Source organism: Pongo pygmaeus, chromosome 7 (genome assembly GCF_028885625.2).
Source record: "Pongo pygmaeus isolate AG05252 chromosome 7, NHGRI_mPonPyg2-v2.0_pri, whole genome shotgun sequence".
NCBI lineage: Eukaryota > Metazoa > Chordata > Mammalia > Primates > Hominidae > Pongo > Pongo pygmaeus.
Genome location: NC_072380.2, coordinates 127,413,181 through 127,440,807, shown reverse-complemented (window position 1 = coordinate 127,440,807; position 27,627 = coordinate 127,413,181). Strand labels below are relative to the sequence as shown.

At 33.4% G+C, this 27,627-nt stretch overlaps 1 long non-coding RNA gene across 1 annotated transcript in view; it reads right to left on the bottom strand.

Moving 5' to 3' along the window:
* LOC129042776 (uncharacterized) overlaps window positions 1–17,443 on the bottom strand; it is an 87,181-nt gene extending 69,738 nt beyond the window's left edge. The window contains exons 1-2 of the long non-coding RNA XR_008504202.1: window positions 17,398–17,443; window positions 2,735–2,914 (exon numbers count right to left, since the gene is read on the bottom strand). This is a non-coding gene — a long non-coding RNA (uncharacterized LOC129042776). The remainder of the gene's footprint in view (window positions 1–2,734; window positions 2,915–17,397) is intronic.
* Between the last annotated feature and the right edge of the window lie 10,184 nt (window positions 17,444–27,627).

Here is a 27,627-nt window from a genome sequence, read left to right as displayed (position 1 = left end):
TTCTTAACAACTTCTTTTAAACATTTCTTTTGCTGGTGATATGCTGGCAAGAAATTCTTTGATATTTTTATAAGAAAATATTTTTAAGGTGATAGGTACACTAAAAGCCCAGGATTCACCATTACACAATGTATACACGTTAAAAGTCTGCACTTGTATCCCCAAAATCTAAAAAACAACTTTTATTTGCCATTATTTATGAAAGGTATTGGTTTTGGTATAGAGCTGTAGGTTTCTGATGAGAAGACTGTGATGAATGTGCTCTTTTTTATTTTGTGTGTCATTTATCTCCAGCTATTTTAAACTTTTTCTGTTCTGTTTTTTAGGATTTTTAACTACAATGTGCACTCGTATGGTTTTTTTATTTATTACTCTTATCAGAATTTATAACTTGAATCCGTGGGCTTATAGTTTCTTTAAATTTAGAAATTTTCAACGAACATTTCTTTCAAATATGTTTTTGGTTTACTCTCCACCCCTACCCTCCACTGTTTTCTGGAGTTCAGATACATGTATATTAGACCACTTGATACTAGGTGTTTATAAGTCAATGATATGGTTTGGCTGTGTCCAACTCAAATCTCATCTTGAATTCCCACATGTTGTGGGAGGGACCCAGTATGAAGTAACTGAATCATGGGGCAGGTCTTTCCCGTTCTGTTCTCTTGATAGTGAATCAGTCTTACAAGATCTGATGGTTCTATAAGGGGGCGTTTTCCTGCACAAGCTCTCTCTTTGCATGCTGCCATCCATGTAAGACGTGACTTTCTTCTTGCCTTCTGCCATGATTGGGAGGCCTCCTCAGCCATGTGGAACTGTAAATCCATTAAACCATTTTTACTGTATAAATTACCCAGTCTCAGGTATGCCTTTATCAGCAGCATGAAAATGGACTAATACGGTCACTAAGACGCTATTTTCCCCAATGCTTTCCTCTTTGTGTCTTTCCTTCCCTCAGCTAATTTCTTCTGCTGTGTTTAAGTTTACTGATCTGTTATTTTAAATAAGTAATAGATAAAATATATTTCTGTTTAGCTAATTTTGCCTTTTAGATATTGTATTTCTCATCTGTAGGAGTTCTTTCAGGCTCTATTCTACATTTCCATTTCTCTGCAAATTACATTCATTTAAAAAAATAATGGGGCATGTTATAAAAGCTGTTTAATACCTCTGGCTGTTATTTCTGAGTCTCTTTCTGTTGACTGATTGTCTTCTGTATATGCATTATATTTTATTGTTTTCTGGATCTTGGATATTTTAAATTTTATATTGTTGGGTCTGGGTTTTGTTATCTTCTTTTAAAGAGAACTGAAGCTTGTTTTGGCAAGCAGTTAATTTACTTTGGTTCAATTTTATCCTTGGAGACTTACTTTTAAGCTCTGTTAAGGTGTCCTTTAGTGTAAGTATAGTTGAGCCCAAATATTAAGTGTGGCCTTTCTGAGGTTTCTGTTGAATACCCAAAGTAATAATTGATGACTCTCTACCCTAAATGATTGAAATTCGAACAGTTCCCAGTCCTACTATTACACCGGGATAAATTCAGCTCCCACCTCTCTGATTCCCCCTGCTCAGACTCATAGAGTTTCACCCTGTGGATATACTTCTTAGTAATCAACAAAGCTTTAAGGGGTCTCCTAGAGTTCTTTTATTGCATACTGCCTCCCTTCTAACACAGTCACATAATTTCTATCTGCCTTAGCCTACTTGATTCATCATGAACACTATGCCTTGTTTGGTTATCCCTCTCTTCTTACACATTCAAGAAATTGAATTCAGGAAGAAAGCTAGAGCAATTGTATGGCTCACTTTATTCATTTCCCTTTTCTCAGGGATCACAATTCTGTGATATCTTTTATTCAATGTTTGAAAAATGTTGTTTTGTATCTCTGCCCAGTTTTTCAGTCTTTTTTTATGGTGAGAGGGAACATCTAGCCCTTGATATCTTATCATCCTCAGTATCAGAATTATCTCTACCTATTAACCTATTTATCAATCTACCTATCAATTTTGCTTTTATACACAAGCGTTTCACAGACATGGTTATTAGCATTAATTAAATGTTGTTTTTTTCCCTTGCTAGTTAGGTAAACTGAACACAAATATAGGCCTTCAATGTAATCCTAGGGCCTTTACCTTTTCTGAGCTGTTTTCCTTATTTGCCACTTAAGATATTTGTTGTCAAGAAATTTTCTAGCTCTGTTTTAGGGGTTAAATTTTTGAGCCCTGTTTTTGGGAAAAAATGACTTCTTTGTCCTGATTATTTTTCTCTCACGTCCAGATTTAGCATTCTACATATAGGCTATGTTAATACGGTGTTGTATAAAATTATTTTTAAATATTTCTACCAGTAAAACTTTTTGGTAAAAGGGGGTTAAGGATATAAATGAGTTGATGGTTCATGACAACGATCACTATGTCAGTGTGACTAAGTGTGAAAGGTTTTCACGTTTAATGTTATGTTGAAAAAAAGTCATTTTTCTAATGCTTCTGAGAATGAAATAAAAAATTACTGTCTTCTGATAGTTTGCCTACCAATGCATGATAGATAAATCATATTAAGAAAAGATAAAAATAAATTAAGGAGGATTTTTTTTCTCCAGTGAAACATATGATTGCCTGGTTTGATTGATAAAGGGAGAATAAATTGCTTTCTCTTGTACTGTTCAGAAATTGGTACTCATTGCATGATTAGCTGACAACTTACACTTGAAATGTGCTGATTAGCTTGTTTTACCTTAATAACTCCATGATAGTGGCCGCCTTATCTTGCCCTTTAATTTGAAAATTAATGAAGTCATCATGTATTGTGGTCTCTTCCACTGTTCTGCCCAATTACTTCAGTGCTGAAAGGTACTTTGCATTCTTGCTGGTCCATTAGTTCCATATCATGCTCTTTCTTAACTTCTCTATTCAACTACAAGATAATTAAATGCCACATTTTAGCATCTTATAACCTTGACATATAAATTCTTTTTTCTCAGTGGTTCAAATTAATGGACAAATGACATCTACTGGAAGATGTAGTGAGACATTGCTACTTATAAAATGTTAATGCACATTAAATGCTAAAGAAGAATCAATAATACATGGCTATTACTTCATATTACTTAGTATTAAGTTAATATTAAACTTGTAAACTATCACTTGTTTGTATGTATAAGTATGTATATATTTAAAATAAATTCTTTGCAAATTATAACTTTATTAATGTTCCTACTTTGTTTCTAAATCACTGTAAGATATATATATATATATATGCATATATATGAGTACATCCATGAATGATAGTTATATTAAGAAAACATAAAAATATATTAAGGAGGTTGTTTTTCCTTCATCGAAACATATGATTGCATGGTTTGATTGATAAAGTGAAAATAAATTGCCTTCTCTTGGACTATTTAAATATATATATGATACATAACACACATATATATGATACATAACACATATATATGCTATGTAGAACACATGAGAAGGACAACCTTATTAATGTTGGAAGAGTGAATCAGGATAAGTGTTTTGGAAGAAGCATTTTGGAAGAAGAATTCAAATATGAATTATGATTTGAATTATTAATAGAAGTTAGTCAAGGCAAATATAATAAAGGAATGAATAAAATAACATTTGTGGAAATGTTGAGGTGAGCAATATGCTAGTGCATTTGAGGACAGAAAAGAAAGCCAGTGTAGCTTGAGTAAAGATTATGTAAGATGATGTTGGAGAGCTTGCTGGAAAGATTTTATAAATGTAGAATGACAAAAATAAAGGGAATGTGAAATTTTCATGTATTTAATTATTCATGTAACATCCGTAATGTTGTTATTATGCTTTGTATCTGAGAGTAAAAAATAAGTGAGGTTTGGCTGGTTACTTAAAGGATCATGAGCCTAGTTAGAGAACAGACATGAACAAGTACTTAAAATGCAGTGAGTTAAGTGTGACATGATATAGAAATCGTTATCAAACTGATGTAGCTATATATTCCTAGGGATATACAAATTTTCTCCAGAACTATTATTTATTTCTATACGAACTCTTTCTTATTAATATTGAACAATAGGAAACTGTACATATTTAAGTTGTATAAAAAATGGCAATTGTATATGATTCAATCTAATAAAATTGACTACTGAGATCTCATCTATGGTTGGCATGTCACGCAGTTCTTCTTTCCAAACTTTTTTATTAAAATCATCCCTCTCTGTCTTTCCAAAAAACAAAAACAAACAAAACAAAAATCTTCCTCATACTAATCTAGAATCTTATTATGGCACATCCCTCAGATGGAAAATAATTATCAAGAGTGGAAAAATCAAATAAATGCATAATTAGAACACCTTTTGCACCAAAATTCATGATAAAGCTTTTAAACATTTCTGATATGGGCAAATAATAGGGTTAGAAACAAGATATCTTGGCCTCAAATAAGGTAACCTGAATTCATATATGATTATAATTTATTTACTGACTTTTATTATTATAATCCATTATTCTTTGTCTCTAGTAACAATTTTTGTTGAAGTCTATTTTGCCTGAAATTAATATAGCCATTCCAGCTCTCTTGTGGGTGCTGTTTGCATGGTATATATTTTCCAACCTTTTTGCATTGAACTTATTTACTACTTTGACTCAAAATTGTTTGTTTTTACTTTTTATACTACTAATCTCCTTTTTTATCTGTCTCTTGGTACTTTTACATTTATGTATGGACTGATCACATAGAATGTATGCCTGCCATTTTGCCATTTTTACGTATCTTATGTCTTTTCTGATCCTGTATTCTTTCATTACTGGTTATTTGTATTAAGTATTTTACAGCACAACACTTTAATTTGCTTGTTATGCATTTTGCTATATCATTTGAAATACTTTCTTTAAAGTTGTCTTGGGGATTAAAATTACATTTAATTTAAAGCAATAGACTTTGGATTAATGCCAAGTTAATTTAAATAATATACAAAAACCTTGCTAAAATACAGCTTTGCATCTCTTTCCTCCTTGTATTAGTATTGTCAAACAAATTACATAGTTATATGTTATAAATACATTAAACCAGTTTCGTAAATATCACTTTATGCAGTTATTTTTAAATCAGGAGATGAGTTACAAATAAAAAATAGTTTTTAGTAATAATAATCTAATTATTCAATAATAATCTTTATTATTTAAGTGTATTCAGATTACACTGTAAGTGTCCCTTCTTTTAAGCCTGAAAGTCTTACTCTATTATTTCTTCTATGGCACATCTGATAGCAAATAAATTCTCTCTGTTTCAATTTATCTCAGGGCATCTCAATTGTTCCTTTGTTTGTGAAGGACAGTTTGGCCAAATACACAGTTCTTGGCTACATTCTTTTTCTTTTATCACTTTGAATACAACATCCCACTGCCTTTTAACCTACATTGTTTCTAATTAAGTTAGTTGTTAAAGATATTGAGGATGCCTTGCTTCTCTAATTTTATTATTTAGTATTGGCAGATAAAATTGCATATATTTATTATCTACAATATGATATTTTGAATTACACATACATTATGGAGTGACTAAATGTAGCTAATTAACATGTGCATTACCCCACATAGCTATCATTTTTGTGATGAAAACACTTAACATCTATTTTAATTTTTTCAAAAATACAAAGTATTGTTATTAGCTATAGTCACCATATTATACAATAGATTTCTTGAATTTATTCCTTCTAACTGAAATATTTGTATTATTTGGCTAACATGACCCAAACCCACTCCCCAACTGCATCAACCCTAGGTAACCACCATTCCATTCTTAGTTTGGTGAAATCAATTCTTTAGAATTGAGAAGAGTGAGAACACGTGGTATCTGACAACTGTCAGGATGGCTATTGTGAAAAAGACAAAAGCTAATAAGCGTTGGAGAGGATGGTACAAAAGTGAACCCTTGGAAACTGCTGTCTGGGTACTTTTGGTGGGAACATAAATCAGTATGGCCGTTATGGAGAACAGCATGGAAATTCCTCTAAAAATTGAAAATAGAACAAACATATAATCCAGCAATACTACTACTAGGTATATATTCAAAGGAATTGAAATCAGTATGTCAAAGAGATATCTGTACTCCCATGTTTATTGCAGCATTATTCACAATAGCCAAGATATGAAATCAATGTAAATGTCCAACAATAGATGAAGGAATAAAGAAAATTTAACATACATACACATAAAATTCTATTCAGCATTTTAAAAGGAGAAAATCCTGTCATTCGTGACACCATGGATAAATTTGGCAGATATTATATTAAATTGCTTCTCTATTTTTATTGCAATATTTTTCTTTTGTCTTGAGACAGTTTAACAATAATGTGTCTGGGTGTGATCAGCCACTGTCCAAGGAATGCTGAAAATAAATGTGTCTAGGGCTGAATCTCTTGCTTTTTCTTCTTCGAATTTTTAAGCTTCATGGTTGTGCAGGTTAATGTTTTTAACATGACATGTTAGGTTTTGATTTTTATTTATTCAAATATTCCTACTGCCCTTTTCTCTCTCTCTCCTCTTTTTTCTTAGAAATTATGCATATGTTGTTATACTTGGTGGTGTTTATAAGGCTTTGTTTATATATTTTTTTTCCCTTTGGGATTCTCAGACTAGAAAGTTTTAAGTGCCCTGTGTTCAAGTTTGTTGTTTATTTTTTCTGCCATTTGTAATGTGTTGTTGAGCCCCTCTAATACATTTTCATTTCAATTATTGTAAATTTTAACTTCAGGATTTCTCTTTAGGTCTTTTAAAACAAAAGATAGTTTACATTTTTATTATTATTTGCTGTTTGGTAAAATAATCGCTATCACAGTTTTTTCTGATCATTTAGACATATTTTCCTTTAGTCTTTGAACATATTTTTAATAGCTGAGATATTTTTATAGTAATACAAATATCAAGGCTTTCTCAGCTACAATCTCTATTGCCGGCTTTATTTCCTGTGTAGAGCTCATACTTTCGTGTTTCTTACATGTCTTTTAGTGTTTTGATGAAAAATATATTTTAAATAATATATATTAGCAACTATAGAAACCAGAGTTCTTCACACACACCAAAGTTTGTTGATGCTGCTGTGTGTTGTTGCTGCTGCTGCTCCTGTTTGTTGTGTAGTGACTTTCCTGGACTAATTCTGTGAAGCCTAAATTGCCTGCCACATATGGCCACGGAATTCTCTGTTTACTCAGCCTAGGCTTCATTTCCTACTTCACAGAACCTAAAGATCTGAGAGGTCAGAGCTTTCGGCCTTCTCAGGTCTTTCTTGCATTAAAGTGTGTTTTTCTAGGTTTCAAGATTCATTGGGGAGCTTTTCAAAGCCCCTTGTGAACATCACATTCCTTAATTTTTCTCTTAAGTTTTTTGTTGAGCGTTTTGTTAAGCCCGATTGATAATACCACCTCAGTTGTGATCTTAAGCAATTGTCACTGATTATTTCTGACAAATCCCCTGTGGCTAAGGCTGTTTTTGTAAAGTAAGCTCTGACTTGGATTAAACAGAGACAGACTCTGCAACTGAAACTTTTAGCAAGCTACCAGGTCAAATAGTAAAAGTTCTCTGGGCATGAGACGTTTGGAGAACTCCAAATCCATCATGCCAGCCTTTTCCAATGGCTACAAGGCTCCTAGTTTCCTGGCTACTGTAGTTGTGAAACTCTTGGCTTTCAAGGCTACCATGGAACTGGGGTAGGGAGTTGTGATCAGCACAAGTTAATACGAGACTGGCTCTTCTTACAGAGATTTTGCTATCTTCTTGAATAAATAACTGTAGATTTCTGTAAGTCCTTAGTTAATTTTCAGAGTTCAGAGAAAGTTGGATTTGACAGCATGTGCGTGTGTTCTCATCGCTTTTATCAAGGGGTAGATTTTTGAAAGTCTTTATTGTACCATTTCAGAAGTTGCCTCTCTGGATACTTTATAATCCAGTTTGTGTTTACATTGGAAATGGCTCACAATTATCTCAACTAATGTGACTGATGAAATGATTATGCATAGACTGGCTTTCTTACTCATATTTATGCTGTGAAACTACTCAATAGAAAAATCCTGAATCCAAAAGCCAGAGAACTTGGAGTTCTGATGTCCAAGGACAAGAGAAAAAACGTGCCCCAGCTCCAGGAGAGAGAAAGAGAATTCATCATTCTCTGCCTTTTTGTTCTATTCCACCTCTAGCTAATTGGATGGTGCCTGCCCACATTGAGGGCAGATCTTCCTCACACAGTCAATGGACTCACATGCCAGTCTCCTCTTGAAACACCCTTACAGATACTCCAAGAAGTAATACTTTACCAGTTCTCAGAGCATTCCTTAATGCAGTCTAAGTTGACACCTAACATTAACAATCACAGACCTTTTCAATTATTTATATGGTCAATATTTTTTCCTACATCGAGCTAAATTAAAAGCTACAATACTTTTGCAACATTATACTTGAAACACATCATTGTAACCTGAAAAATATTGTATATAAAATGTTTTAATTTATAACAATATCAGTTTTACAAACTTTTCTTAAATATCCAAAAAAATTGCCTTTAAGTAAAAGAGTACTTGATATAATTGATCATTATTGCTAAGTTTTAACATTCAGTATTCGGTTTCCTTTGAGGAAACTGAGCACATGGCTGTAATGACTGGGCAACAAAATCGTTTAAAAGAAGATAGGTTCCACCTCTTGGGAACACAACCTCCAACTCCTCACTGCAGGGCAGCTGTGTCAGACTTTCTGATTGGTGGGGCCTAGGATCTGTGTTTTGGTTTTAGGATCAGTGCAAATTCACATGACGCAATATTCCAAACACACAGAGGGGCTGGCTCTTACCCACTTCTGGCGCCTTAGATGTCCACTTTCATCAACTTCTTGTATTTCTGGCTTGTTTTCTTTAGGGAGACCAGCAAATACAATACATGGTCCACTCTTACCTTTCCCCTTTCAGAAAATAAAGATGTCATATCCATGCTTCAAAAAAGAAAAGAAAAAAGAAAAGAAAAGAAAGAGAAGAAACGAATAAAAAGTAGATGGGCTTCAATTCTTTTCTTTCAAGAAAAATTGAAGGAAGGTCCAATCAACTAACCATTTCTCTTTGTCACACCTTGGAAAGAGTTCAGACTTCAGTGATGATGCCACATCAGAACTCTTTACACTCCTTGATATTAATTGATTGATTGATTTACTTATTTTAAGATGGGTGTCTCACTCTGTCACCCAGGCTGGAGTATACATTGGCAAGATCACAGCTCACTGCGGCCTTGACCTCCTGGGCTCAAGCGCTTCTCCAACCTCAGCCTCTCAAGTGGCTAGGCGCGTGCCCTCCATGCCCAGCTAATTATTTTTGGATTTTTTTTGTAGAGATGAGGTCTTATTATGCTGCCCAGGCTGGTCTCGAACTCCTAGACTCAAGTGATCCTTCTGCCTTGGCCTCCCAAAGTGCTGGGACTACAGGTGAGCCACTGCATCCAGCCTATTACTTTGTATTTTTGTGAAAAAATTTCTTCCACCTTTGCATCTATTAAATGAAAAACTGTAATACAATTAATAATGAACCTTGTCTCCTTGTAGTAATAAATACTATGTGGATACATGAATCATGTAGAAAAAAATATTGTTTTGTATTCAATTAATATTTATCAAGTTGTAATAATACTAATATTGTTGTGATCAATTCCATTAATAACTATAGTGCTCACTTCCACAGTACATGTACTAAAATTGGAACCATTAACAACCATAATGACAATTGAATTCAAAAGAAAATTTCTGACAATTGAATCTTCATTGTAACAGCAAATTTAAAATTAAGTAAATGTCAATTTTCACCGCAAAGAAGTATGATAGGACAACCTATGAAGAACATTTATTATATCATATGCATTCTGTATGAGACTGAAAATGTTAAAGCAATGTATAAGTTGGAACTTAAAGATAATCTTATTCAGATTTCACAAGATAAAATTGACACAGTCATAATATTTAGATTTTATTGAACATATTTATATATATTCATTGAACATATTTAAAAGAGTTTTTGAAATATTTTACATATGCTAAAAATTACATTCTTTATATGCTTTTGAATTTCCAGTGAGAATATTTAGATGTTCCCCTAAAAATATGTCAGGTGGTATAACGATTTTTGAAATTCTTACTGGAGCACCAGACATAAAGCATCTGAACATTAACATCTTAGGACACAAGCAAGTAATAATTAATTTTACTTGAGTGGGCAAAAAATAACTGTCTGAAGGATTTTTAAATAAACGATTATTAATTGAAAGTAATATATGAAGAGAGTAAAATATTAAAATTAAAATATAAATGAAAATAAATTCTTCATCCTACCCCAGATGCAAGTATTAATAGTACTTTCTTCAACATTCTATGTGCAAAAATGTTGATATGTACTTTTTTACAAAAAGTTTATCATAATATTCTCTTTACAGAATAATCTGCAGATCTTCCTATATAATTATTTACAGATGTAGCTGCTTTTAATTCTTTACAACCACATAATACGTTATTGTAATATTCAGAAACTAACTAGATTGTTTTCAGTATTTGACTGAGAAAACTAGATTTAAGATTAGTTTTAAGCTGCGTATGGTGGCTCACACCTGTAATCTGAGTACCTCGAGAGGTCAAGGCTGGAGGAGCTTGAGACCAGCCTGGGCAACAAAGTGAAACCCCATCTCTACAAAAAATAAGAAAATTATCTGGGCATAGTGGTGTGTGCTCCTATAGTTCCAGCTACTTGGGAGGCTGAAGCAAGAGGATAGTTTAATCCTGGGTGTTCGAGGCTGCAGTGAGCTATGAATGGACTTCAGCCTGGATGACAGAGCAAGAGCCTGTCTCTGCAAAAACAAACCAAAAAGAGATTCATTTTCAAGGCTGAATAATAGTTTTCCATTTAGGCTTGATAGTAGAAGGCATTTAAGATAGAGAGGACTCTCATGGGCAAGGTGCAAAAATATGCAACAAGGAAGGAGTGTGGTCTAGGATTGCTGCCGCTGACCGTCCACAACCAACACAGCAGAGTACGGGGGTGCATGGCGAGGAGAAGCCCCATGTTAAAACTGTGTATATTACTTCCTGTTAAAAATAAACACAATAGCAAATAAATGGAACAACAACAAAAAAGCCAAACCACCAAACTCAAATTCTAAAATATAGCTTGTTTAAACAATGCTTATATTAACAGAATTGCTTACTTTAGGTACTGTAGTGTCTAAAAAATGTGCAAATTTTAAAATATGGTTTTCTAGAAATAACAGATTTACAGCATATTTTGTACCAGTATTAAATGTATACTAAATAATCATAAATTCATGTAAGTAGTACTGGCTGTGATACTACAGCAGATACTATTTCATAATTGTGTAGGTGTGTACATGCTATACGTATTAGAGATATATCAAGTGTCAATGAGAGGAAACCAAAACTCTGTTGGAAATCTAGGGACTGAAAATGACTTACTAAAGTAGTAAACAAAATTTTATTAAAACAACAAATATATGTCAGTTCATAAGGACTGTTAGAATTGTGTAATATAAATCATCTCACTGAGTGCTAGGATTTGTCATTACATATACATATTTTTAGATTATATTGATCACTTTGAAAAGTCATTTACATTTCTTCCTACATTAAGTGTTAGACAAGATGTTTGATAAAAGCCCCACAGTAACAACATCCTCAGACAACACTATGGCATGAACTTTATTTTAAATAATATTTAGACTACCAGAAACGTCACCTTAAACTATATATTATAGCAAACCCTACAACCTCATCTATATATTAAAGCAGGGTAAGATAATTTCTTCTTTTGCCTACATAGTTGAAATGATTAGCAGGAAGCTTCTCTTTGTTTGTTCATAAAACTTTATTTTTTGCATATTCCAGAGACTACAGCAACATGGAAACTTTAAACTCAGAAGAATCTGAAAAATAAAACCCTCATTTTATAGATAAATAATTTATTCTCAGGAATATTAAGCAACTCACCTAAGGTCATATACTGTGTTGGCATCAAAACTGAGATTAAAATCGAAGTCTTTTGTTAAATGTTGAGACCTTTAAAAAGCTGTAGCGTAATTTCATTGTGTGAATTTATCAGTAAATTGGCAAAGTGCCTTTAAAAATGCTGGTATGTAAGTTTATACTTTAACAAAATGCTGACAATGATTTATTTTTCTCATTCTCACCAGTCTCTCTGTGCTCCTCTGATTCCTCCTTCACTCAGAATTACACCAAGGCTGAGTCAGGACTTGAAGATTGAAGTATAATATCGAGACTGGACCCAAGACACTGTTGACTTTGAATGTGATGGAAAGAATCTCTTTCAAGCAAAAGGAGGTTGCAAGGAAAATTGCACCTGCTTTTTAGAAGATGAATATGCATTTGAAATTGAGATCAGAGTTTAACTCAACTGCATGTGTTACTATTATTGTTCAAATAACAAAAACAATGGCTTTAAGTTGCAGATTTGACCCTTAAATATTCTGTGGCTAGACTGTTTAGGGAAGCAGGGGAACTAGAAGGCTCGTTAAACACTTATTCTAGGGAGACAAATTCTAGGTAAATACATGCAAAGAGGGTATTAACTCTATAAAGTAATAGGGGATAAGGACTCCTGCATATGTGGATGGTAGAAAGCAGGTAAAATCATCTTTTGAAGGCATATAGTCATATGTAAGAGACCATGCATACTGGTGTTCTCCAAATACTAAGTTGTTTAAGACTCCTAACTACAGGGCTGCTTCAGACCCAGTGGATACGTCTAATGAGAATGCACCAGGTACTCTCTATTTGTGAGGGAGCAGGATAGAGGCCTGGATGGAAATACTATCTACCAGTGTCTCTAGTGGATCTTTCCTCACCCAATTAAAACATCACTGGGGAGATAACCCTGCATGTGTCTGAGGAAGAGAGAGTCAAAGGAGAATGGGAGAGATTTGGTATGCTTTCCTGATAATCATTGCATCACAGTGGAGAATATATTTCCGAAATGATTGACTTTGCCCAAGTACAAGTCTAAATACACAAGTTTGCAATTGTTTTTATTCCATAATGTTCTAGCATAACATATACAGTTGTTCATTGCTTAACAAGGAAATTGTGCATACAATTTAAAATGAAAATTTGACTTGAAATAATACCCATTTTTAAAGGCATGAAACAGATCTCTACCTCTTTTTGACATAGAAACTTGTCATATCATCTAAATCAGATGCAAGCATGGTTATTCCTAGGTTCTCTATGTTTTATAAAGCATTTACATATCACTCATTGGCAACTTTCATAGAAAGATATAAAAAAACTGTTCTTGATTGTCATGGGCATGAGTGACACATTTAATTAATATTTTGTTTTTTTTCTCCATTTTATAAAAAGTAATGGACTTCTATTTATGACCAGAGGTAGTAGAAATGATTAATTTATGTGCTTATAAGAAGCTGTTTATTCTCTTTAAGCTAATAAAACCCAGGATCACCAAATTCCTTGAAATATATATGAATACATGGAGAAATGTATAGGATCCTGAAGAAAGTAGGAAAATATGCAAAAGGGGTGTAGGCTCTACAAATTCAGATAAGCATTTTAATATGTTACCGTAAGGAAAATTGTTGAGATGCTAACTGATCATTCCGAAAGTCACACATCTATGGCCAAACCAAGAATGTAGGGGTAAACTCAACATTCTTTCACTACTTTCTTATGACTGCAAGATTCTGATCCTTCTCAGCTATCACGACTGAATATCCCCTTTCTTCTTAAAAAAAAAAAAAAAAAAAAAAAGGTATGTTAGAAAACCATATCCAGTGTGGTATTTTGGTGTCTCTCCTCTGTAGCATCTGTTTTGTCTTGTTTTCTAGATTAAGGAAGAGCTGTTAAAGGCTTTAATTAACCCTGTCAGAAGAAATCAATTATAAAATTACTCCACGTTTCGAGGGCACTAAAATACCCACAGAGACTTTTCTGAAAGGCAGAAATCTTAGTAAAACTGACAGTTGCAATTTTGCCGGTAAGTTAAATCTCAAGTCTATTATTGCTTCAAAATAAAAATCCACATTCTTAATTTTTAAAAACAAATGTGTTACAACTCAAATACATTTCACTTTATGAACACTGTCATGAAATGACTTTTTAAAAACCAATAATGCCAAAAATATACTATAAATATTTAACCTTAAAGATTTTATAAATATTTAATTTTGGCCACAAGTTTGGAAAATTTTATAGTGAAATTGTTTATCCATACCAATTTCTTGATATTAAAGGGACATTTCTTGCTGTATCTGATCAAAAAAAATTTTTTTTCAACTTTTGACAACGTTGTGTAATTAGATTTATTAGCAAATGACATAAGCAGTGATATCAAAGATTGTCTCAAGGGTAAAATCAGTTTCTGAAAAATGCTTTCCAGGAACCCCAAGATCCTTCCCTTGACCTGCTGCTTTGGATTTTTACTCTAGAGTGCCATGCGGTAGCCTTTCATACTTGAGTCCTTTCCATTTGTGTGTGTGTGTGGGTCCGTGGCATGAGCAATTCCCTGGTGGTGTGCCTAGTTCCTCCAGTTACCTGCTTTCCCACTAGTGATTCTGATGTGTCTCTCTATCAGAAACAAAGGCTGGTCAAAAATCATTCCTCCAACAAGTAGAATAAGAAAGAAACTTTTTGAGAAAGTATTTCCTAGAGAATAGTTTTGCATAAAGAAAATGCCATTCAAAGTCGAATATAAGGGATATTGTGGAATGATTAAACGTGCCAAACTCATTTTTCAAGGTAATGATTCTTCAAAAGAGGACGGAAGGAAATGTCATCTTAAACTTATAAAACGAAAGGCTAAACAAAATTATGCTTACTGTTTTAACTAGCTTTAAGTGAGCAGTTTAAAGAAACGCGTGAAGATACTTTTTAAAACTGATTTCTTCTAGATGTACTTTTTCTAAGACATGTTGCATAATTTACAACACAAAGATTGTAAAAGAGAAAAAAGGTTAAAGAATATTAGTTAATTTTGGGAATTTAAGCACTGAAGCTTGTAAATATGTATTATTTTTAGTTTTTGACTTTATTACACGATGCGAAATTCTGACATTTAATAACAACATTTAATGACAATTTAGGCACTTGGGATTATCCACACTTCATAATGCTATGGGTACTACTAACCTTGCAATAGTTATTAGTGTTTTAATTAATTAATGGTGATTATAATTTTTTCAATTCAGTATAATGCCTACTATCTCTTCACCTTGATTGTATATTGTTTTCAAATTATTTATGTATTTTTAAAATATGCTTTTTAAGCTGGGTGTGGCATTTCATGCCTGTAATCCCAGCCCTTTGGGAGGCTGAGGCAGGAGGATAACTTGAGATGAGCCTGGGCTACATAGCCAAACTATGTCTCTACAAAAAATACAAAAATTAGCTGGGCATGGTTGTGAGTACCTGTGGTCCCAGCTACTTAGGAGGCCCAAGTGGAGGATCACTTGAGCCCCAGAGGTGGAGGCTGGAGTGAGTCCAGATCGCACCACTGCACTCTAGCCTGTGTGACAAGGTGAAACTGTGTCTCAAAAAAAAAAAAAAAAAAGCTTTTACAGCAGATTTTCTATATGGCTCTAGAATGTTGGTTATGTGAATGAATTTTGAAATCAGATTGAAATTTATGTTGTGGCCCAACTACCTACAAGCTTTATGGCTTAACCAAGTGAATAACTCTTCTGGTCTTCTGTTTCATCATCTTTCAAATAAAAGCTAGGAGGAGGTGAATTAAGAAGAAGGTGAAAAAAATCACACAGCATTGACACAGATGTTTTTGAAAAACACAAATAATTTTTTCTTTTATTTCCAGGAAAACAAAAGCTAAAGTGGTTAACTTCAGGTTGATTTTATTACATGAAAACCTACCAAACCTGTAACTAATCCCTTTTACTGCAGTCTAATTTATATTAATAGTAACAATAGATAATATTTATTGAAGGATTTTATGTATTAAGTGCTGTGTGGATTTCATCCTTGCATTATTCCTGAAGCCATATTGATTGAATTTAAATCCCAGCTCTGCCACTTTTCACTTACACGACCTTGGGTACATTGTATAACCTCTATTAGTTTCTTCAGGTGTGAAATGGGAATCTTAATAGTGACTACTTGATTCAGAAGTTGTAAAGACTGAAATAACATTAAGATAGAGAGACCCTCACACTTGATCAATTTTCAGTAAGTTTGGCCATTATTAGTAGCTTTAGTATTATTTATTTGATTTTACAATTTTGTTTAGGCTAATTTGACACCAATGTTTTTCACTTTGCAATCACAATGCAAGAAAAGATAGACTATGCCTAATAAAACAGTCAGTGACTCCTTCATGGGTTCAGTGAGTATATTTCATTGGATATAGGTGTTTTTTTTTTGTTTTTTTTTTTTTTTTTTTTGTTGATATGAGTTCTTAAAAGTCTTTATTGTTTCTGGTAAAATGACACAAAAGTTGTGAAAAATCAAATACCTCAATGAAAACAAAAATTCCTTGCTTGTCCAATTTCCTTTTCTATGAAATGAAAGAAGAGAATTGCAACAAATTATGGTCTTTGAAACAAATTATAACTAAAGAGCATTTTTAAAATTATTTCCATAAATGTCAAGAGCAATTTAAGCTTTCTAAAATTTGTTACCCTGGTGAATCAGAGTAGTTTTGCTTTATAAGAGCTTTCTTAAAGTTTGCCACAAAATTTCAAAATACATAACTACATTTTCATCAATAGAAATAAATGTTGCTGTGACATTTTTCCAGTAAATTTTAACAGGGATTTTTATTGAACTGCATCTACTCTTTGATTTGAAATACATTTATGCAGAGGCTATTATGTCCTAGGCATAGTGATAGAATCTTATTGTTACAAAGTCAAATGTTACATGGCTTCACTTCTCCTGTCAAGTGCAACTTTTTTTTTTTCTTTTGGAGACAGAGTCCCACTCTGTCACCCAGGGTGGAGTGTAGTGGCACTATCTCGGCTCACTGCAACCTCCACCTCTCGGGTTCAAGCGATTCTCCTACCTCAGCCTCATGAGGAGCTGGGACTGCAGATGCATGCCACCACGCCTGGCTAATTTTTGTAATTTTAGTAGAGGCAGGGTTTCACCATGTTTGCCAAGCTCGTTTCAAATTCTTGACCTCAAATGATCCACCCATCTTGGCCTCCCAAAGTGTTGGGATTACAGGTGTGAGCCACTGTGCCAGGCCCTGAATGATTTCAGCATTCTGCCTAGAGGTGAAATATTGGACAGGCATACCTCTTAATGATCTCTCTAACGTGTTCCCCTAAAATCATTTTAACAGAAATTTAATTACCAGAAACTTAAACTAGTAGGAGGAAAATCACAGCTAACCTTTTCTTGGCCACCATGTTTCAGTCTATGGATGACCTTCACCAGTGACAGTTGAAGAGAAAAACGGACAACCTCACCTACACATTGCTGGTTCTATTGCATGCATGCTGATGTGCTAAGGGGCTCTCAGCATTTCCACTTTATCATGTTCTTATTTTCAGCAACTTCCTATACCCTTCCTGAATCCAAAGGAGAGCTACATATACCACCTTAAATTTTCGAAAGCCCCATTAAAAAGCAAGAGAAGCAGGTACATTTACGTTTAATAACACATTTTAATTCAATATATCCTAAACATCATTTCAATACCTAATCAATATATTTAAAAAAATGAAATCTTTCACATTTATTCCTTTTTAAGTCTTCAAAGATGTGTTTGTATTGCAACACATCCCAATTCAGATTAACCACATTTCAAGTGCTTAATAGACATAGAGGGCTGGTGGCTATGTACCCATCATCACATATCTGCAATGCATATTTTTCTATTTAGTTGTCTCAGTAAGATGATTTGAAATCTGGTGGCCACACCTCATAGACTTAAAGAAGGGTATAGAAAAAAAATAACAGTGTACGTCTATACATGCCACTATTTCATTTCTCTATACACACATTTTCCTCCCTTTCCTTCCATTTTAGGGTAGAAAATAACCATAAATGGTAGATAATATCCATTTATCATAGGAATTGCATCCCAAATTTGTTTGTGTATTCCTTTCTGTGATATTTCCTCTATTACCCCATGTTTCCCATTAATGACAACCTGTTTCACCATGACTATAGTCACATCACAACTATAGTTAAATTTTATTTTATTCACATTGTGATTCCCCAAATGTTGAAGAGTTGGAATTAACATTTACATTCCCCAGATATTCTCAGAAGCAACTGCATATCGCAATTTGATGTGAAGTACAGAAGTTAGGAACAAAAGTGCTCCTGAAAGCAAAATTATTGGGCACTTTTGTCTTGTATTCTTCTTCTGGCTTGAAATCAGATCTTTTGTTGGAACTACAGTATGTGCTCGCCTGAAAATTCACCCTGTGGGCACATTTAATGGATGAGAGGGCTAAAACAAACAGGAAAGATTAATTAGCTTGTCTGAGGTCACATGACAGGACAGTGGCAAAAACACTGGCAGAGATACAAACCCAGAAGCATGAATTTGTAATAATTCATTCAAAGTACTTGGGAATTTCATTTTCTTTGATGAGAAAATGTAACTATAGTATAAAGAACAGCAATTCCTGGATGCCAACCCTTTAAACTCATTTAAACAACTCAGTTATATTAGTGTCATGTAATGCTTTTTATTAATTTTGTATTCATTGTCAATATTTCTCCCATGAAAATTGATCTGTATCTTTGTATTATAGTAGACTTGTAAAAACTAAGGGCTGTTATTTGTTACGTAATCTCACGAAAACACGTGTTTGTTGTTTAGCTCCCCAAATGAGACTTGCGTTTTGTTTTCGTGAAAATAGTTGACTTTGATATCTTACAAAAAATCAAATAGAAGAGTTCATAAAATCTACCAGTTAGTTACTGGTTAGATAGAGATTTTTTAAAATTTAAACTGTGTATTTCAATACAAAATACTGCAGTTATATATTGTAAATGTGACATTAGTGCAGATTACGTATCTTATAAATAATTCTTGCATAAGAAGATAAGTATATAATATTAAGATTATATTCTACATTATAATACTGCAATTCTCAAAGTTAGGGTTGGGGATAGAAGAAAATAATCTAGGCTAGTGATGGTGGTGGCACTATACATGAAAATATTTCATATTAAATATATAAGAGCTGGGCAAGGTGGCTCATGCCTGTAATCTCAGCAGTTTGGGAGGAAAAGGTGGGTGGATCACTTAAGGCCAGGAATTCAAGACCAGCCTGGCAAAACAGCAATACCATATCTCTACAATAATAAAAAATTAGACAGGCATAGTGGCATGCACCTGTATTTCTAGGTACTAGGGAGGCTGAGGTGGGAGGATCACTTGAGCCAAGGAGGTTGAGGGTATAGTGAGCTGTGACCACAACACTGCATTGCAGCTTGGTTGACAGAACAAGACCCTGTCTCAAAACAAAACTAAACAAAAGAAACAAAACAAAACAAAAAATATATATGTATATACATGCACATATATAAATATACAAGGACAATTAGGATATATACATAAAATATAGACATATCTGTCAATAGCTCTCTGTATACATAATTAAGATGGCCTTAATATTACCCTTGGCTCAATTAAACTTTAGACATGTTTCTTCCAGATTATAGGACCCTGACCTCTCTTTTCTTGCAGCATTTACTTTAGAAAACTTGCCATTGTACCTTAAACCTTTGCTTTTTTGAGATGTAAATCTTTTCCCAGACTCTTGCCAGTTTTACAACCCAGGAATGTCTTTCTTAAGGATTTGAAAGCCATGTCTTAGAAATGTAAGCACGAAATGAGATAGCGACCCCATATTCAAGCTTTTGAGGAGGGGAAATAATCTAACTTAGATAAGTGCTAATTAACAAGCAGATGGTCGAATCACATTGACCAGTTTTCTCCATAATGTACTCCAGTACTTTTCTGTTAGCTTACCCTAGCCCTTAAAAATCCTTCCACCATTTGCATCAGCAGAGTTGAGTTCAGCTTCTTTCTCCTATTGCAACAGTCTTGAACCCTATTACAATAGTCTTGAATAACCCTATTACAATAGTCTTGAATCATCCCGGTCTGTTTAACTGTGTTGACTGTCGTTTTTCTTTGAATATATATATACGTATATATAAAGTTTAAATATATAAACATACATATATATTCTTTGAAATTTATATATATATTCTTTGAATATGTGTGTTTGTGTGTGTGTGTATATATATATAAAACTATATACAGTAAGTCTTCACTGTCATCAATAGGTTCCTGGAAACTATATAGTTTCTTAGTATAGGTTCTTGGTAACTTTAAGCAAAATACCACGTAGCAGGTTCTCAAATAGTGTTGTTTCCTTCAAAGTCTTTTTGTTATAATGTTGATGAGAAAGAGAGAATCGGTTTTTATTATGTCATTCACTTAAAATCACAATTTCCAAGAACCTATAGACAATGTTAAGTGAATACTTACTGTATATATTATGTACACATAGAATGTTACATATTATATATATGGTTTTAGGTGTATATATGTATAAGAATGCATTAAAAATAATAATCATATATTTATGAATAAAGATGTTTTAAACATAGAACATTGGTTGGAATAATAAAACATTAATAACAATTTAAATTTTCAATAATAAAGGACTATAATATGGAATATTATACAAATTTAAATTCATGCTTTGAGACTTCTTTAAAATACGGAAATACTCAAGCTGTGTTTGCAGTTTAAAGAGTTATAAAACAGTACATATATCATTGGTTCCCTTTTAATTTGAATGCATTTGTATAAAATAAAGATAATTTTGAATATATTTGTACAGAATAAAACCCCAAATTCAAGATAGGAATTGTTGGGTTTGGTAGATATTCGGCAACTTTATTTTCTTAAAACTTACTATATCATGCAACTTCTGGGCAATGAAAAAAAAATTATATAATCAAGAAATTTTGATATTTTCTTTAAATTAAAAAAAAGCATTCAAATTTCCTTTTGTGAATTTATGACTTTTTATAAATTCAGGCCAAAATTTCCTAAATATCTGGTGGCAGGCAAAATTGACTTCTGCATGTTTCATTATCCACACAGCTGTCTTAATTACTAGTAAATCTGAAACAGTAAAATTTTTTTTCTGCCACATACCCTTCAGCTTTTTTTAACTTCATGTTTCATGCCTTATGATCAATTGAAATTAAAATAAAGTTGTTTTAATGTAAAGCAAAAGTTAATTGTTCAGCCCATTCTAAGACCAATTAGTCTGGTCTTAAGTCTGTAAGTAACTTGCCTGAAGCAATACCATTGCAGCTACTCAAAATGCATACCATTTGAAGGATATATGTGTTTTAAGACTCTTTTAGCAAGGCTAGCCACAGTTTCCTTCTGTTGTCAGTGTGTAATGATAATTTCACTGAGCTAAGTATTATATTGAGCAGAGCTAGTCTTCCATAGCCTGTAGCAAAGCAGATTAAAAAAAAAAAAGAAAAACTAAAACCCTCGCCTTCCTTTTCACGAGATATGTTACTATAAGACACTATACTGTATAGACTCCACCATCTGGAGAAGAGAAGAAGAAATAATGGGGTAGGAGGAGCATTGTATTTGTGTGTGTTGTATACTATATATATACACATTGTGAACTATAGCCTAAATGGAATTGTAAACAGATGATATATCTACACATATATATGTATAGATATATACATATATATGTATAGATGTATATATACATATATGTATACATATATATGTATAGATGTATATATACATATATGTATACATATATATGTATAGATATAACATTTCAATACCTAATACTATACTTAAAAAATGAAATCTTTTACATTTATTCCTTTTTAAATCTTCAAAGATGTGTTTAAGTTTTCAAAGATGTGTATTTTATATATATATATAGTCTGTTTACTATATTTCTTTCTATCTATCCATCTATCTATCTATCTATCTATCTATCTGTCTGTCTTCTATCTGTCTATCTATGGCATCTACTTTATGAAGGCATATTGGAAAAGAAGATACTTCTTCAATATTCTGGTATGCAAAACAATTGCCATGCCATCATTCAGAATTGATTTGCAAGGTTTGGAGTACGACTAAAACAAAAATCAATTTTGGGCTAATTTTTTTCTCACTTATTCAAGCTGACTAAATTTTATTTAACCTTGGATAAAATACTTCTAATTTTTATATCCTTTAGACTTCATAATCTCTGCTGTAAAATGCTTCTTTCTTTTCGTGCATGTTTTGGGGTCTCATTCTTTCACTTTTATTTTTTTTAGAGCCAGAGTCTCACTTGATCATCCAGGCTAGAGTGCAATGGTGCAATCATAGCTCACTATAGCCTCAAACTTTTGGACTCAAGTGATCGTCCTGCCTCAGCCCACTGAGTAGCTGGAACTACAGATGTGCGTCACCATGCTTGGCTTGGGATCCCATTCTTATATTTACAAGTAAGCTCACAGTGCCCTACACATTTCCCTTCACTTTTGTCACTGACACACACATGTGCCTGACTTCAAACAGTCTAGGAGATTTCTCTGGAGGAAAGAGCTATGATTTTGCTCAAGACAGGGCACTAGAGCCAGATACTTTATTACCCCAAGAGCACTCAACCAATGACAGACACATGTTGCTGTATTAATACTTGGGCTTCCACAGCCCTCATATGGGATGACTTTGACTCTAGAACATTGAATTTAGTGTCACAGACTCCCAGAGACCATAGTATGCTATATTTGTACTTATCTGGACCTGGAATCTGCATTCATATTACCTTGGTACATTGATCCTAGTCCTGGTCTCTTGATACAAAAGATTTTTAACTATTTGATGGCATATCCCACTGTTACACCATTCAAGTTTTCTTATTTCTGTGTTAAAAATGAGTCAGTCTCCTGAAACATTCCTTATAGAAGAGACACAATTTTATATAGACAAGGAGTAAATACTTATTTTTTAAAGTCAAGGTAGTTATACTTGTTAAATCAAGTTTAGCCTAAAGCTACCTCCTTCCATATTTCTTTTTTTGTATTTTGCTTTAAGCTCTGGGATACATGTGCATATGCAAGGTTGTTACATAGGTATACATGTGCCATGGTAGTTTGCTACACCTATCAACCCGTCATCTAGGTTTTAATCTCCGCATGCATTAGGTATTTGTCCTAATGGTCTCCTTCCCCTTGACCCCAACCCCCTAACAGGCCCCCAGTATATGATGTTCCCCTCCTGGTGTCCATGTGTTCTCATTGTTCAACTCCCACTTATGAGTTAGAACATTGGGTGTTAGGTTTTCTGTTCCTGTGTTAGTTTGCTGAGAATGCTGGTTTCCAGCTTTATCCAAGTCCCTGCAAAGGACATGAACTCATTCTTTTTTGTGTCTGTATAGTATTCCATGGTGTATATGTGCCACATTTTCTTTATCCAGTCTATCATTGATGGGCATTTGGGTTGGTTCCAAGTCTTTTCTATTGTAAATAATGCTGCAATAAACATGCATGGGCATGTGTCTTTATATTACAATGATTTATAACCCTTTGGGTATATATTTAGTAATGTGATTGCTGGGTCAAATGGTATTTCTGGTTCTAGATCCTTGAGGAATCTCCACACTGTCTCTCACAATGGTTGAACTAAATACACTCCCACCTTATATATTTCAAGTTCAGCCTGAGTGTTTCTCTATACATCGTGAACTATACCCTAAATCGAATTGTAAACAGACAGCAGTCTACTTTTGTGCCAATCACTGAGTTCTGGCCAATCAAAATGTGGCCAACTGTTGAAGCTGTGTTCAAATAAGATGAATGCCAGGCTATAAACAATTGAGCTCTTTCTGTACCTGACTTTCATTTTTTTATACATCACTTTCCTTTTTCTGTCCATAAATGCTCTTCCACAATGCCGCTGTACTGGAGTCTCTGAGCCTCTGGCTCAGGAGTTTACCCAATTTGCAATAGTTCTTTGCTCAGTTAAACTCTTTGAAATTTAATTTGGCTTAAGTTTTTCTTTTAACACACTTCAGTGAGCAAATTTTTCAATAAATAAAAAACACTTCTAAAACAAATTTATAGCAACTGGAAAAAACCCTCCACACATTTAAATTAGCTTTCCAGTTTTAAGTAGTTTAGTTTTTCTCCTCAAAATATTTTATGTCCTTTGCATATGGGAAGGGTTTTTTTTTTTTTTTTCTCCTGTTCTCAATATTTTATTCCATGTGGAGAGATCTCATCTCACCCATAATGTGGTCCCTCTCCATGTCTTCACATCACTCCTGTTCAGTAAAGGAGGTGTAATTTTTCTTCAACTGTATGAGCTTTAAAGGAGCCATTCACATATGAAAAAAGGAATCCTCTGCCATTGGACAGCACTGCCTATCAGCAGCAGATGTGAATTAAATGCTTCATTATTAGCTTGTGTATCTTAAGTTGTTCCAAACTTTGGTGAAGAAAATCAGCGATGTTTAATTGATTTCCTTAAACTCTAATAAACATTTCAGTCCTGGTAATAATAATGTCCTTCTACCTAAGACAAGATCATTCTCTGGTCTGGAGAAATGCTATACAAACTGGTACAGAGCTTTTATTTATTTACACATTTTTGAATTCTTAAAAAAGTCTACTGGAATGGAATTGTCAATACTTTTCTTTACACAGTCACAAGTGGTAACTATTTTAACAAAATGTCCCTATTAACTTTCTTAGATCTTTGATATATTCCAAATAAATAAACATTCTAAAAAATTATATATCAATCCGGAGTATTTTTAAATTTGAATTAATATTTTACTTTAACAAAGTTATAATAAACAACAATAAAGTTTTAATGACATTTTATAACATTTTTTTGTAAACCAAAAAGTGACTGAAGCAGGTCTCAATTGATTAGAGCTTGCCCAACCCACAGCCCAGGGGTCACGTGTGTCCCAAGATGGCCATGAATGTGGCCCCACATAAATTCGTAATCTTTCTTAAAATATTATGAGATATTTTTTGTGTTTTTTTTTTTCTCATCAGCTAGCATTAGTGGTACTGTATCTTATGTGTGGCCCAAGACAATTCTTCTTCTTCCAATGTGGCCCCGGGAAGCCAACAGATTGGACACCCCTGAATCAGAGGTCTATTTTACCAAGGTTGATGACACGCCCAGGAAAAATAAACACAAGTCACAATGGGATCTGTGACCTGTGCTTTTTCCAAAGATGGTTTTGGGAACTTCAATATTTAAAGGGAAAAGTGTAAGCAGGAGGGGAAGAAAAAAAAAATAGGAGGGTGCCTACTATGTAGGCAATGAGGCAAATGGTTACACTCTTGTAAGGCTCTACATTTTACATGTGAAAAGAAGGGTATAGAGGAAAAGGTCAATTATGCATTTGTTTCATGTTCTGTAACTCTACATTTTATATAACATAAAGTAAGCATGTGAAGTTATGGCTATCTGTTTGGGAACAAAAGGAAGGCCATTTTTTGTGTGACTCAGTTCCCAGGCTTAACTTCCCTCTGGCATAGTGAATCTGGGGTTCTGAGATTCTATTTTTCTCTCACATTTTATAATGAAACAGACTGCCTAGTGAGAAGTCTTAAATAAAATAGCACCATGGTTCAGAACTATAAGCTCAGAGGAATTGTCAGGGAAGATTTCTTTCACATGTGCCCCTCAAACAAAATTTCTGCTTTGCTGTGATTTAGAGTTCAGGAATCAGGCCCAACTCAGTTCTTTCCTCCCCTTAAGGTTTGCTGTAAGACATAACTTTGTTTTGGAAACCAAACAAATAGGTGTTAGAAGTCAGGTCATATCCAGGGTTTGGTCTTGCTAAGACTCAGTCACAATATTTCTTCTGTGCTATAAGGAATTCATTGAGTGTGTGTTTTAATTCAACCAACATGAAGAGAAAATTGTTTGATATTATTTGACTAACAGACAACATTTTCTCCAGGAAGGTTTAGATAATTAAATTTATTAAAATCATAAAGTTTCATCATTTCACCAAGTGTTGAATCTCTGGGGGATGTTCTAGGAAAATTACTCTAGGTGATGATAATGCAGTGTGAATAAGTCATTATGGTCCTTACTTTCACTTAGCCATGGGCTGTTTATAAGATTATAAGAAATTATAATGTTATATAATTATAAGATTATAAGAAATCAAATGAAAGTTTGCTAGCTTCACACTAAACCAAGAGACTTCTGTTAGCTCATACTCTAAGAACTGAAGATTCTTTTTGCTGTTCTTGAGAGGTTATAAAGTTTATTAAAAATCATTTTACCTTATATATATTAAAATTTCTGGTAAATGCAATCATTTGTATGATACTTGAATGCATATTAGTGTGATCTAGTTAGTATTAGATCAACTAACATATGATCATTGTATTTCTTTGGATATTACATTGGAAGGTTGATCACCAACTGTCATCCACATGAACTGATTTGATGATGAAGATGGTCATATATTAAAGCTTGGTTGTTTCCATCATTTAGAAAACTAAACTGTTCTAGCAACTGGTAAAATGAATAAAATTTTTATAGATCACACAGATAAATATTAATTTCAATAGGATATCAATTTTTATGATAAGTACAAATGAATCATCTTCTTTCTTTTTTGGTGTCATGATGTTTGTGCTATATTCTTATTTCTACGAATCTATGTATCTCCCTTTCTATGTATCTACAAATCATCTATCTACCTACCTACCTATGCATTCATCTATATCACTTAGAATTCTACTTTCTTCAGAGAAAGTAACATAAGATTAAAATTAAAATCAATTAAATAATAAAAGGACTTTATTGGCTCACAAGCTGAAAATTTTACAGCTAGTGGGTACTTTGCTAGATGCAGAGATTCACAATGCCAAGGCACATATGCATTTGTTTCTGATTCTTTAACAGTATCTTCCTTGTTGTGTTGTTTCTGCCTTAGCCTGTCAGTTCTCTTGGTGGCTAAATGGTTGTCTGCAGTTTCTTGATCTACTTTTTTTTTTATAACTTCTAAGAAAAGAGCATTGCATTAAGCCTGAAATTATCTAAGAGAAATGTTGAGATTCTCTCAAACTGGATTTCCATGGCTTCCCAGAACCTATCACTGGGGGATAGGAGAATATCATCTGTTAATCTGGCTTACTTTTAGATCATTGCTTTTTACCTTGGAAAAATCACCTTGACAAACACCAAGAGCAACAGCAGCAATAACAGAATTACAATGATTAGCTTAACCCAATCAGGGCTTCAGAGGGTCAAAATCCAAATAGCTGTCTGAAACAGAGGGTGTGGCTTGTTTCTTCAAAGTAAAATCAAGGTACTGTTGTAAACACAATGTTTTGGGATATGGATATGCATCAGCAAGTGTATATATACACATATACATATACATGTACATATACATATACATATGTGTACATATACATATGTGTACATATACATATGTGTACATATACATATGTGTACATATACATATGTGTACATATACATATGTACAAGTATATATGTATACATATACATATGTATACATATACATATGTACATATGTACATATACATATACAAATGTATACG